This window comes from Canis lupus, chromosome X, assembly GCF_003254725.2.
Source record: "Canis lupus dingo isolate Sandy chromosome X, ASM325472v2, whole genome shotgun sequence".
Taxonomy (NCBI): domain Eukaryota; kingdom Metazoa; phylum Chordata; class Mammalia; order Carnivora; family Canidae; genus Canis; species Canis lupus.
In genome coordinates this window covers 70,738,004-70,751,707 of record NC_064281.1, presented here as the reverse complement: position 1 = coordinate 70,751,707, position 13,704 = coordinate 70,738,004, and the positions used below count along the sequence as shown (strand labels likewise).

General features: G+C 35.3%; 1 protein-coding gene across 7 annotated transcripts in view; it reads right to left on the bottom strand.

The window, feature by feature from the left end:
- DIAPH2 (diaphanous related formin 2) overlaps positions 1 to 13,704 on the bottom strand; it is a 1,060,012-nt gene that overhangs the window by 427,833 nt on the left and 618,475 nt on the right. The gene's annotated exons all lie outside the window — the stretch shown is intronic.

The following is a 13,704-nucleotide window of genomic DNA, read 5'->3' as shown; positions in this document are numbered from 1 at the left end:
TAAAATTGTTTCACCTGCCAAAAAAAAAATATGTGAAGGACCTTAAATACCTTTTAAATATAGATATAGCTCATTTTCTACTACAGAATTCTTTTTTAAAAAATAGGCTATTTTTATATATTGAATCAATTATTAGATACCCATAAAAAGTTTATAAGAATAACTTATGCTATAACCTTATATCACATGAATAACCATCCAAATGTTTCTCCTTTTTGGGCAGCCTAGGTGGCTCAGTGGTTTAGCGCTCCCTTCAGCCCAGGGCATGATCCTGGAGACCCAGGATCGAGTCCTATGTCAGGCTCCCTGCATGGAGCCTGCTTCTCCCTCTGCCTGTGTCTCTGCCTCTCTCTCTCTTTCTCTCCTCTCGGTGTATTCTCATGAATAAATAAATAAAATCTTTTTAAAAAGCCTTAAAAAAAAACAAATGTTTCTCCTTTTTATGTACCTAGATTACTCTAATTAAGCATAGTCTTAAAATGAAGAATATATACAAATTGAAGCCTGTACATTAGGTGGGTATTAGGAAGTTTGAGAAAAATACATAAAGATAAAATAATGTGTAATTGGAGAAGGAAAATTAAATGGAAGGTAAACACGTTATTTCTTGTGTTGTTGCTGCCTGTTTTATTAACCATGCCCACATGCTCCCTGTATGCCTTCTCACATGCCAGAAGAAAAATGCTTGCTACCTAATTCATAAGTGTGTAGTGAGAACAAATTATATTCCTCATGCAATGTGTTCTGAGTTACATGTTTATACACATATAGACATTAACATAAATTAGAGTATACTTTATAGCCATCATCTGCAATGAATATCCCCCAAATTTCTCTAATACTGATATAATCCATCAATCTACTTCATAATTAAATAATGAAAATAATGGAGTTATTCATTATAATCAATGGAATGAGTTAAGTATTTTTTTTTTTAATTTTTGTTTATTTATGATAGTCACAGAGAGAGAGAGAGAGAGAGGCGCAGAGACACAGGCAGAGGGAGAAGCAGGCTCCATGCACCGGGAGCCCGACGTGGGATTCGATCCCGGGTCTCCAGGATCGCGCCCTGGGCCAAAGGCAGGCGCCAAACCGCTGCGCCACCCAGGGATCCCTGAGTTAAGTATTTTATTAAAAATATTTTTCATTTGCGTTTTCTGAATGAAATCACATGTACATCAGATTTTAAAACATATTCTCAACATATAAATCTCCTTTAAATAATTATACAACTCACTTTCTGTGTTTTAATCTTGAAAGTTGTTGGTAAAGGAATAGTGAATATTTTTCCTCTTACTGTAACAAACTTTCAGTATCAGCTCAAATTGAAGCATTTCAAGCTATTTCTTTCTTGGTATCTCTACTACTTCTTTATTAACATTTGATGACAAATCTCTCATTGTTAGTCTTGTGAATTTCACACCACTAGAATCATATTTTCTTTCAACAAATTTCTGTTAGTATCTGATGATATCCTAATGTCACAGTCTTCTGTTATATCCCGCTTAGCTTTGAAACCGATAAGAAGGCAGTAACATAGAACTGAATGAAATAAGATAAAATACAATGCTGAAAATCCCCTTTTTATTGTTTTTTTCTTCATGCATTGCAATATAACTAAACTACACCCCCACACCCATGTGTGTGCATATTTTTCTGTGTATGATTATAAGCTACCAAGCTTTGCTATGCTATGCAACTATTACCATGTGTTTCATTTGACTAATGGTTTAAGATGTGTTATATTCTTTCATATTTGTATTCCATAGTTTTTAATTACATGTAATCAAATCTTGCCAGGATTGCTTTATTTTAATTCGAAAAACAATGGCATCATATCAAATAATTGTGCTTTATTTATGCATTCATTTATTCATTTGTTATTTTTACTTTCTATAATTGACTATCTAGATACTGATTTAAACTCTTCTGCTTATATATTTTTATAAGATTTTATTTATTTATTTGGGAGAGAGAGTGAATGAAAGAGAGCACAAGCAGCAGGAGAGGGAGAAGCAGACTCTCTGCTAAGCAGGGAGACTGACACAGGGCTTGATCCCAGGGTCCTGGGATCACGACCTGAGCCAAAGGCAGATACTTAAACAACTGAGCCACCCAGGCACCATAGCTCTTCTGCTTACAAATATACAGTCACACTTATCACTGTCTCATGGATGACTCGTGATTTTTTTCCTTTAACAATAGATTGTATTAGCTTTCCTTCTATTTCATTAATATGCAGAACATAATATATCAACACATTAATTTGCAAAATGGTAGGCTGGTGTGGGTGATCTTAGGGTTTGAACTACTTTCTATTTATCAGCAATCTATTTGCTTTTAATCATTTCCCATTTTACCAATGAGACTAGTCAGTGGCAATTTCCAAAACACACCTCAAGGGACTATACTGCACTTAACTTATACTTGACTAGTAAAATAGAAATTAATTCTGATACCCATAATTTCTGAAAAGTATGTTAAGATGTTACATATGTTTTAACTATTTCCCACAGTATAACATTTGCCTTTTAATTGTTTTTATACTTTTTTTTGTAAATTACAGATTTTACTAATTGATATATAACTAGTAAACTTTACCTGTAGTTTTTCCCTAAGCTTTCATGTGTAGCAAGCCCTACCCTAAGATTAGACAAGAGTCATCTACAGTTTTGTTCTCTTTCTTTTATTTATTTTTCATTGTTTTAAAGATTTTATTTATTTATTCATGAGAGACACAGAGAGAGAGAGGCAGAGACACAGGCAGAGGGAGAAGCAGGCTCTATGCAGGGAGCCGGACGTGGGACTCAATGCTGGGTCTCCAGGATCACGCCCTGGGCCGAAGACAGGTGCTAAATCACTGAGCCACCCAGGGATCCCCCATTCTCTTTCTTTTATTGATTTATTTTATTAACTTTTGCTTTTCTAATCTATATTGATTAATTTGTTTTAGCATATGGTGTGAGGCTGGAACCTAATCACCCTCATCCAAATATTTTAACCAATTATCACAGAACTATCAATATTAAGTAATCCACTCTTGAAGAAGGTAGTTTGAGTTTGGGAAATGATTTTGATGGATCTAAAGTAAGAATGGACTTTTAAAATCTGAATATGGACTCCTTCTCTTGCTAACATAATTAATATATTCCTGTATAGTGTTAAGCTATAAAATGGCTCATTTATTCTTTTTAATATCTTATTTATTTATTCATGATAGACAGAGAGGAGAAAAAGAGGCAGAGGCCACCTAGGCATCCCAAAAATGGCTCATTTAATCACGTTTAATTGAGTTTATAATTTTATACTTAATTCAGCTTAAACTCTATAACAATACTATTTATATTCTCTTCCCTCCTCTCTCATCATGGTATTTGAAATTAAGTTATTCCAGAAGGCAGAACCACTAAAACAAATTTGACAATTTGAAAATAGTTCTAGGATGTAAAGATGAGAATGAGAAGTCTGATTAAGAATGGAATTCCAGGGCACCTGGGTGGTTCAGTGGTTGAGTGTCTGCCTTTGGCTCATGGCATGATCCCGGGGTCCTGGGATCAAGTCCCACATTGGGTTCCATATGGGGAGCCTGCTTCTCTCTCTACCTGTCTCTGCCTCTCTCTCTGTGTCTCTCATGAATAAATAAATGAAATCTTAAAAAAAAAATGTTATCCCTGTCAGGGAGAGAAGGGGAAAGACAAATTTAAGAATAATATGCAGAGAGAAGCACTAGCACGAAGTTGATATACAAAACAAATGCAAAAGCTAACAGTCATATGACCTCTGGTGCTAGACCTGACTCTGCCACAAACTGTGTAGTTTGGGGAATATTAGATATCTGAACTTCATCTATGCCATCCATGAAATGGGAACAAAAGCACCTATGTCCTCACAAACAAAGTCTGACAACGTATGTAAAACATACACTGAAAGCCAGAAAAAAACCCAGATATGTGTTTATTATAATAAAGTATTACACGAATATAAATTATTATGACCATAAAAACTTATTTATACCATGAGTTAGAACTCATTATACATGGGATTTAAATTTTCCACCTGGCTTGATATCCTAATTCCAGCAGAGAAAACACACTGACTAGGCATTTTCTTGGGTCAGATAATAACTTGTGAGGACGTTAAAATAAAATAAATGAACGTAACGTTTAAGTAAATGCATCATAGCATACCCATTCCATTAAACTTATCTCTATAAACTGCACCAGAAAATGAAATCTCGAGCACAAGGAGGCAGCCAAGTAGAATGCAATCAATGTCCTTCTTAAATACCAGTGGGGAGACAATTTAACCTTAATACAAGTACAATGAAAGGCCTCAAATTTTTGACAATGCAAAAGTACCTTTAATTCACTTTAAAAAAATAAGAAACAAGTCAATAATTTAAAAGGGCTTGATAAACAACTCCATAATGAAGGTAACCAAATGTAGCATTAGCATACCAAAATATGGAAAGTAAGAATGTTAAACAAACAAAAAAGAAAGGTGCCAAAGTAAAGATTAACTGAAATGTATAAATGTGTTATAGATATGTTATAATTTAGGGAATTGATAACTTTATTCAGAGCGCTGGTCTACAATTATGGATGCCTGGTGTCTACTTTAAATTTCATGATGTTCTGTTAGTGAATCTTTGATAACTCTCTTTACTTCTCTAGGCCTTACTTTTCTCAACTGTGAAATAAGGAGATTAAATTAGATCAATTGTTCCCAGGTGTTAGAATTCCAAAAGGATGTCAAAATAATAATAATAATAAAATAATAATAATAATAATATAAAATAAGGGGTAACTTTCTAAACTGCCAAGATGGGCCATTATTTTATTTTATTTTTTTAAAGATTTTATTTATTTATTCATAGACACAGAGAGAGAGAGGCAGAGACACAGGCAGAGGGAGAAGCAGGCTCCATGCAGGGAGCCTGATGCGGGACTCGATCCCAGGTCTCGAGGATCACACCCCAAGCTGCAGGTGGCGCCAAACCTCTGTGACACGAGGGCTGCCCTGGGCCTTTATTTTAAAAGGAAAACTATGATTTTTCTTCATCACTCTCATAAAAGTAGGATATTTTACTATGAAAAACAATGGAAAGGAAATAATCTCAGAATAAAGGAGCATTTCTTTATACCAAATACATGTAGCTTAATTTTCTGAATGTGCCTGTGTGTGTTCAAATTATCATTTAAATACAGACTGGTGAAAATGCTACAGATTGATGCTAGTCCATGAACCAGTATTTTAGAACCAATGGAGCCTAAGAGCACCACTTCTAGCACTTAAATTTTATGGAACAACTTTGTTCTTGCACACTTTTTAGGTTATAATATTGGTATATATTATATACATGTACGTATGCATATAATACAAACATGTATTGTTGGGTGGTAGACATGGGGATGGAAAGGACTTTCACTTAAAAATAAAAATAATTATTATTATCTTTCATTGTACCAAGGTGGAATCTGGGAAACATAATTTTTATGTGTGGCCATGTTTGTATTTTATATTTTCATTCCATCCTTTTATGATGTTTAGAGTAATCTTGTATTCACTTTTTTAGCACTGATTTGGAGGGGAACACAGCTCATACTACTATCCAGTAGTTTTTCCTTCCTCTTCCTTAAACACCTACGATTTAATTAAAAATTGACATTATGAAAAGGGAAAGTTGAGAAGCCACAAGTATAAAAAGTGTTCTGTTTGTGTTACACTTCAGATCATATAAACAAGAATAGTAATGAATAAATAGGTTTCTAAAGGGCTATTCTCTACACTTAGTAAGGAAGTACTATGCTATTACAAATAGGAAGAAGTACACTCTAAGGAAAACATACATCTTTTATTTAAATTTTTATTTTATTGTGGTAAGAACACTTAACATAAATTCTATTCTCTACATAAAATGTTTAAGTATATAATACCTTATTTTTGACTATATATACAATGTTGTACAGATCTCTAGAATTTATTCATCTTGCTTAACTAAAACTTTATGCCCATTTATTAATAACTCTTCATTTCTCCCCAGCCAAGCAACCACCATTCCATATTTAACTATACAAATTTGAATATTTTAGATGTCTCAAATAAGTAGAATCATGCACTATCTATCTTTCTGTGACTGGTAGTTTAGCTGTCCCACTTTGGGGTATTTATCTACAATTACTGAAATCACGACTGGGGAGAGAGAACATGGAGGTGAAGTAGGAGGACTTAGAATCATTTCATCATATGGAACAACTAGATAATTATCAAATCATCCTAAATTCCCCAGAAATTGACCTGAAGACTGAAAGAACAACTCCACAACTAAAGGAAGAGAAGAGGCTACATGGAAAAAGGTAGAAAGTACAGAGACTTGGTTTAGGGGGGAAATGGATCTTGGCTGCTATGGAGAGGAGGGAGCTGTGATCATGAAGAAGGGTATGTGAGAGAGAGGAACACAAATGGGAACACAGAAGATGAAATTTTCACCAAAACTATTGGTTGGAAAATGAAAGAGGCAGAACTTCCTGAGTTCTTGCAACAGGCAGGGCTTAAAGCATGGATTTACAGGTCAGCCAGCATGGTTGGGATAGAGCCTGGAGGGCAGTGCTCTGCTCCTAGAGAGAAGGTAGGCAAAAAACCCAGGGGAAGACAGTTGGAAATAGCAATCTGCAGAATGCCTGGGGCAGAGAGTGGGAAGATTTTTAGCTCTTCTCAGAATGCATCCCTGAGAGTCAGCTTTCATGGAGATACCTCTCTAGAAACAAAGGAACTAATTGGTGCCATTTCACTCCCCAACCCTTCAACAGAAACACAGAGGCACCTGCAGGAAGCAGTGTCCACACTAGCTGCCTAACACTCTAACACCAAGCCACATACCCTGTAGCTCTGGTGGAACTGCCCTTCTCAGTCAAGCTTGCCTGAGTCCAACAGTGGTGGGCCACTCCCCAAGAAGACGAGCCCAAATACCTTCCTACACTACATCTCTTGACAACAGAGTTCTGCAGGGCCTCAATTCTCATGGAAGTGGTGTCAGGTCTCGTTTCGGAAGCAGACCAGGGGGATCCCTGGATGGCACAGTGATTTAGTGCCTGCCTTTGGTCCAGGGCGCGATCTGGAGACCTGGGATCGAATCCCACGTCGGGCTCCTGGTGCATGGAGCCTGCTTCTCCCTCTGCCTATGTCTCTGCCTCTCTCTTTCTCTGTGTGTGACTATCATAAAAAAAAAAAAAAAAAAGAAGCAGACCAGGGTACGCCTAGTTAAAATTCACCATATTGAGGCCAGGGACCAAACTACTAACAATCAGCAAGAAGAGCCTCTGCAAACAACTGGCCTAAAGGCTAGAACAGCCAAGACACAGCAGCAGAGCACATGCAGCACACAACAGAGATACTCCCTGAAGCACCAGGCCCTGGGCACTACATGGTCTCTTCATAAAAATAAGGAGGAGACATAACTAGCTTTTCTAATACAGAGAACAAGGCAGAGATTTAGACAAAGTGCCAAGACAGAGGAATTAATCCCAAAGGAAAGAACAATATAAAGCATGACAAGAGATCTAAGGGAACAGATAAAAGTAACATGCCTAATGGAGAATTTAAAATAGTGATCATAAGGATACTCATTGAGCTTGAGAAAAGAAGAGAAAACGTCAGTACCACATCTGTATAACAGAGATGAAATTCTTAAAAATCTATCAGAGATGAGGAATACAATATATGAGATTGGAAACAGGCTTAATATAATGAACAGAATTCCTTTGAAGCAGAGGAATGAGTTAGCAATTTAGAAGACAAAATAATGGAAAATAAATGAAGCTGGACAAAAGAGAGAAGAATTATGCAACATGAGGACAGATTTAGGGACCTCAGTGACTCCATCAAATGTAAAAACATTCATATTATAGGAGTCCCAGAAAGAAGAGAGAAAAGGGGGCAGAAAATTTATTTGAAAAATTTTAGATAAAAACATGCCTAATCTGGGGAAGGAAAAAAAGACATTCAGATCCAGGAGGCACAGAGAAGTATCATCAAAATCAATAAAACCAAGCCAATACCAAAACATATTGTAGTGAAATTTACAAAATATAATGATAAACAGTAAAAAAAAATTTGAAGCCAGTGAAATTAAAAAAGGGGAGACCCATAAGGCTAGCTGGATATTTCTCAACAAAAACCTAGTAAGCCAGAAAGGAGTGGCATGATATATTCAAAATGTTGAATGGGAAAAATCTGTAGCCAACAATAATCTATCCAGCAAGGCTAAGATTCAGATTACTTGGAGAGAGAAAATTTCCCAGACAAACAAAAATTAAGGTAGCTTTTGACCACTAAACGAGGCCTACAATAAATATTTAATTGGATTTTTTGAGTACAAAGGAGATACCAAGAATGACAAAGATTAGAAAGGGTTAGAGAAATGTCCAGAAACAATGACCAAACAAATAATAAAATGGCAATAAACACATATCTATCAATATTTACTCTGAATGTAAATGGACGAAATGCTCCAAACAAAAGAAATAGGGTGTTAGAATGGATAAAAAAACAAGACCCATGTATATGCTGCCTGTAAGAAACTCATTTCAACCTAAAGACACCTGCAGACTGAAAGTGCTCTAAAGAATGGAGAAACATTTATGACACAAATGGTTGTCAAAACAAACAAACAAAAACCCTGCTAGGGTAGCATTACTTACACTGCAAAAAACTAGACCCTGAAACAAAGATTATAACAAATTAAAAAAAAGGACATTTATGAAAATAAAGGGGTCTATCCAACAAGAATATCTAACAATTGTAAATATTTATGTCCCCAACTTGGTAGTACTCAAATATATAAAACAATAACAAACATAGAGGAACTCATTGATAATGATACAATAAGAGTAGGGGACTTTGACACCCCATTTACATCACTGAACAGATCATCTAAGCAGAAATCAACAAGGAAACAATGGCTTTGAATGACACACTAGACCAGATGGACCTCACAGAGAATATTCAGAACAGCCCATCCTAAAACAGCAGAATGCACATGCTTTTCCAATACACATGGGACATTCTCAATAATACATCACATATTTGGTCAAAATTCAGGCCTCATCAAATACAAAATGACTGAAATCATACCATGACCTTTTTTGACCATGACCACAACACAATGGAAATAGAAGTCAGCCATGTGAAAACATTTGGAAAGACCACAAATACATGGGGGTTAAACATGCTACTAAACAATGAGTGGGATAACCAGGAAATTAAAGAAGATATTTGTAAAAAATTTCATGGACACAAATGAAAATGACACCACAATAAATGGTCCAAAATCCTTGAGATGAAGCAAAAGTCGTTCTAGGAAGAAAGTCCCTAGCGATACAGGTCTACCTTAAGAAGCAAGTAAAATCTTGAATAAACAACCTAACCTTACACTTAAAGTAGCTAGAAAAAGAACAAATGAAGCCTAAAGACAGTGGAAGGAAAGAAATAATGAAGATTAGAGCACAAATACAGGATAGAATCTAAAAACAAGCAAATGAACAAACAAAAAAACCAGTACATCAATGAAACCAGGAGCTGGTTCTTGAAAAACCTCTTAAAATTGATAAACATCTAGCCAGACTTATCAAAAATAAAAGAGAAAGGACCCAAATAAATAAAATCACAACGGAAAGAGGAGAAATAACAACCAATACCACATAAATACAACTATAAGAGAATATAATGAAAAACTGTATGCCAACAAATTAGACAACCTGGAATAAATGGATAAATTCTTAGAAACATATAGACCACAAAAACTGAGAAACAAATAGAAAACTTAAACAGAGTGATATCCAGCAAAGAAATTGAATCAGTAATAAAATACCTCACAAACAAAAGTCCAGAGCCAGAAGGTTAATAGGAATATTCTACCAAACATTTAAAGAAGACTTCATACCTATTCTTCTTAAACTATTGTAAAAAACAGAAAAGGAAGGAAAACTTCCAAACTCATTGTATGAGGACAGAATTTACCTGATACCAAAACAAGATAAAGAATCCCCTAAAAATAAGAGAACTGTACATCAATATCCATGATGAACTTGGATACAAAAATTCTCAATAACATACTAGCAAAGTGAATCAAACAAGTCAGTTAAAAAATCATTCACTACAATCAAATAGAATTTTTCTTGGTTTGCAAGGGTGGTTCGGTATTCACAAATCAATCAATGTGACATACCGATTCATAAAAGAAAGGATAAAATCAAGTGTGTTCATTTCAATAGAGGCAGAAAAAACAGATGACAAAGTACAACATCCATTCATAATAAAAACCTTCAACAAAGTAGGTTTAGACAAACATTCCTCAACATCATAAAAACCATTTATGGAAAACCCACAATGAACATTATCCACAATGGGGAAAAACTGCAAGCTTTTCAAACGCTATGGCCAGGAAAAACACAGGGATGTTTACTCTCACCACTGTTATTTAACATAGTCCTGGAAGTCCTAGCCTCAGCAATCAGACGACAACAACAAAAAATAAAACATACCCAAATCAGCAAAGAAGTCAAATTTTCACTATTTGCAGATGACATGATACTGTACATAGAAAAAGTGAAAGACTACACCAAAAACTGCTAGAAATGATATGCAAATTCAGTAAAGGAGTATATACAAAATCAGTGTACAGAAATCTGTTGCATTTCTAAACCCCAATAATGAAACAGCAGAAAAAGAAAGTAATCAATCCCATTTACATCAAAACCCATAAGATATCTAGGAATAAATCTAAGCAAGGAAGTAAAAGATCTGTACTCTGAAACTTATACAACCCCGATGAAAGAAACTGAAGATGACAAAAAGAAATGGAAAGATATTCCAAGCTCATGCATTTGAATAACAAACTTTGTTGAATACCTATAGTACTCAAAGCAGTCTACATATTTAATGCAATATTTTTCTAAACACCTACAGCATTTTTCAACAGAACTAGAATAAACAATCCTAAAATTTATATGGAAACACTAATGACCTGGAATGGCCAAAGCAACCTTGAAGAAGAAAAGTGAAGCTGGAGGCATCACAATTCGAGACTTCAAATTATATTACAAAAACTGTAGTAATCAAAACAGAATGGTACTAGCACAAAAATACACACATAGGTAGAGAACAGTAAACCCAGAATTGAACCCAAACTATATGTTCAACTAATCCTCAACAAAGCAGGAAAGAATATCCAATAGGAAAAAGACAGTCTTTTCAACAAATGAGTGTTGGGAAAACTGGACATCAACATGCAAAAGAATGACTTGGACAACTTTTATACATCATACACAAGGATAAAGTGAAAATGGATTAAAGACTTAAATGCAAGCCCTGATTCCATAAAAATCCTAGAGGGGAACATAAGCAGTAACCTCTTTGACATCAGCTATATCAACTTCTTTCTAGAAAAAAAATCCTCAAGGCACAGGAAACAAAAGCAAAAATAAACTATTAGGACAACATCAAAATAAAAAGCTTTGGCACAGCAAAGGAAACCTAGAAAATGAGAGAACATCTTTGCCAATGACATTTCTGATAAAAGGTAAGTGTCTAAAACATATAAATAATTTATAATTTATAAAAACACTGAAAAAACAAATAACCCAATTTAAAAATGGGCAGAAGACATGAACAGACATTTTTCCAAAGAAGACATCCAGATAGTTAACAATCATATGAAAATATACTCAATACCACTGAGCATCAGGGAGATACAAATCAAAACCACAATAAGATATCATCTCACAGTTGTTAGAATGGCTAAAATTGACAACACAAGAAACAACAGGTGTTAGGATGTCAAGAAAGGGGAACCCTTTCATACTTTTGGTGGGAATGCAAGCTGCTGCATCCACTCTGGAATACAGTATGGAGGTTACTCAAGAAGGTAAAAATAGAATTACCTTATGATCCAGTAATTGCACTACTAGGAATTTACCTAAGAATACAAATTACTAATTCATGGAGATACTTACATCCCAATGTTTATAGTAACATTATCTACAATAGTTAAATTATGGAAACAGCCCAAGTGTCCATCAACTGAGGAATGGATAAAAAAGTGGTATATATACCATTGGGAAAAAAAGAAGTGGTTATATATACAATGGAATATTACTCAGGCATAAAAAGAATGGAATCTTGCCATTTACTATGATATGGATGGAGATAGAGAGTATTATGCCAAGTAAAATAATTCAGAGAAAGACAAATACCGTATGATTTCACACATATGTGGAATTTAAGAAACAAAAGAAAGGAACAAAGGGGGGGGAAAAAGAGAGAGGGGCAAACCACGAACCAGAGTCTTAATTATAGAGAACAAACTGATTGTTACCAGAGAAGAGGTGGGTGGGAGGATGGGTTACATAGGTGATGGGGATAAAAAGTGCACTTGTGATGAGCACTTGGTGTTTTATGAAAGTGTTGAATCACTATATTGTATATTTGAAACTAATATTATACTGTATGTTAACTAATTGGAATTTAACTAAAAACTGAAAAAAAAAACCAATATAATTGAAATCAGGGTCTCAAAGAGATATCTGCCCTCCCATGTATACTGAAGCAATATTTGCAGGAGTCAAGTTATGGAAACTACCTAAATGTCCACCAACAGATGAATGAATAAGGACAAAGTGGTATATACATGCAGTGGAATACTACTGATACTGAGCCTTAAAAATGAAGAAAATTTTGCAATATGCAACAATATGGATGAATGTTCAAGACATTTTGCTAAGTGAAATAAGCCATTCTACACCCTACACTTGTAATGCTGTGAGCAGGGTGGGATTCTAGTCTGTACTCCTTAACCTTCCTTCCCAGAGAACATAAAAAGTGCTTTCTCAGTACCTATGTATCTTTTTGGGGATTTTGAAAAAAAGGACTTCACATAAATTGCTTAAAAGAAAGAAAAGCCCCAAAATTATATGATTTCGTATTTGTATGTATGTGATCCAAGTCCACTTAACATTAAAAAGAGAGGGCAGCCTGGGTGGCTCAGTGGTTTAAGCGCCCAGGGCGTGATCCTGGAGTCCTTGGATTGAGTCCCATGTCAGGCTCCCTGCATGGAGCCTGCTTCTCTCTCTGCCTGTGTTTCTGACTCCCTCCCTCTCTCTCTTTGTGTCTATCATGAATAAATAAATAAAATCTTAAAAAAAAAACAACATTAAAAAGAGAGCATTACCGCACAGACAATTGGGGGTTGGGGAGGAGGGCTTTGTAGGACCAGGATTAAGAATGTGGCCTTCTGACTTCACATAATGGAGTGGGGGTAAGCACTGCCAGTCATTCATACTATAGATTCCAGTTCATTCAGATTACCTTTGAGTATCCCTCTCTTGCTAACAAGGAACATGTGACAGTATCCCTAGTGATGCTCATCCTCATGTCATCCTTCTGAAGCTACTTACATGTATATTTTGAAAAGTTTCTAAAAGTTATACAATATGAAGTTAAAACTCTAATGGTAGCTTGTTTTGGAATTCCCACCACTCTACTGAAACAAAAGACACGCAGAAAATCCTTAAAACCTCTAAAACCTTTTCAGCATCCTAGAATCACATTTTTTTTCCATTTACCCTGGTAATGACCTATGTCACTATAAAGACCTCTATCTCTCAAGATACAGGTACTCTGGAGACCAGTTCATTATATAGAAACAAG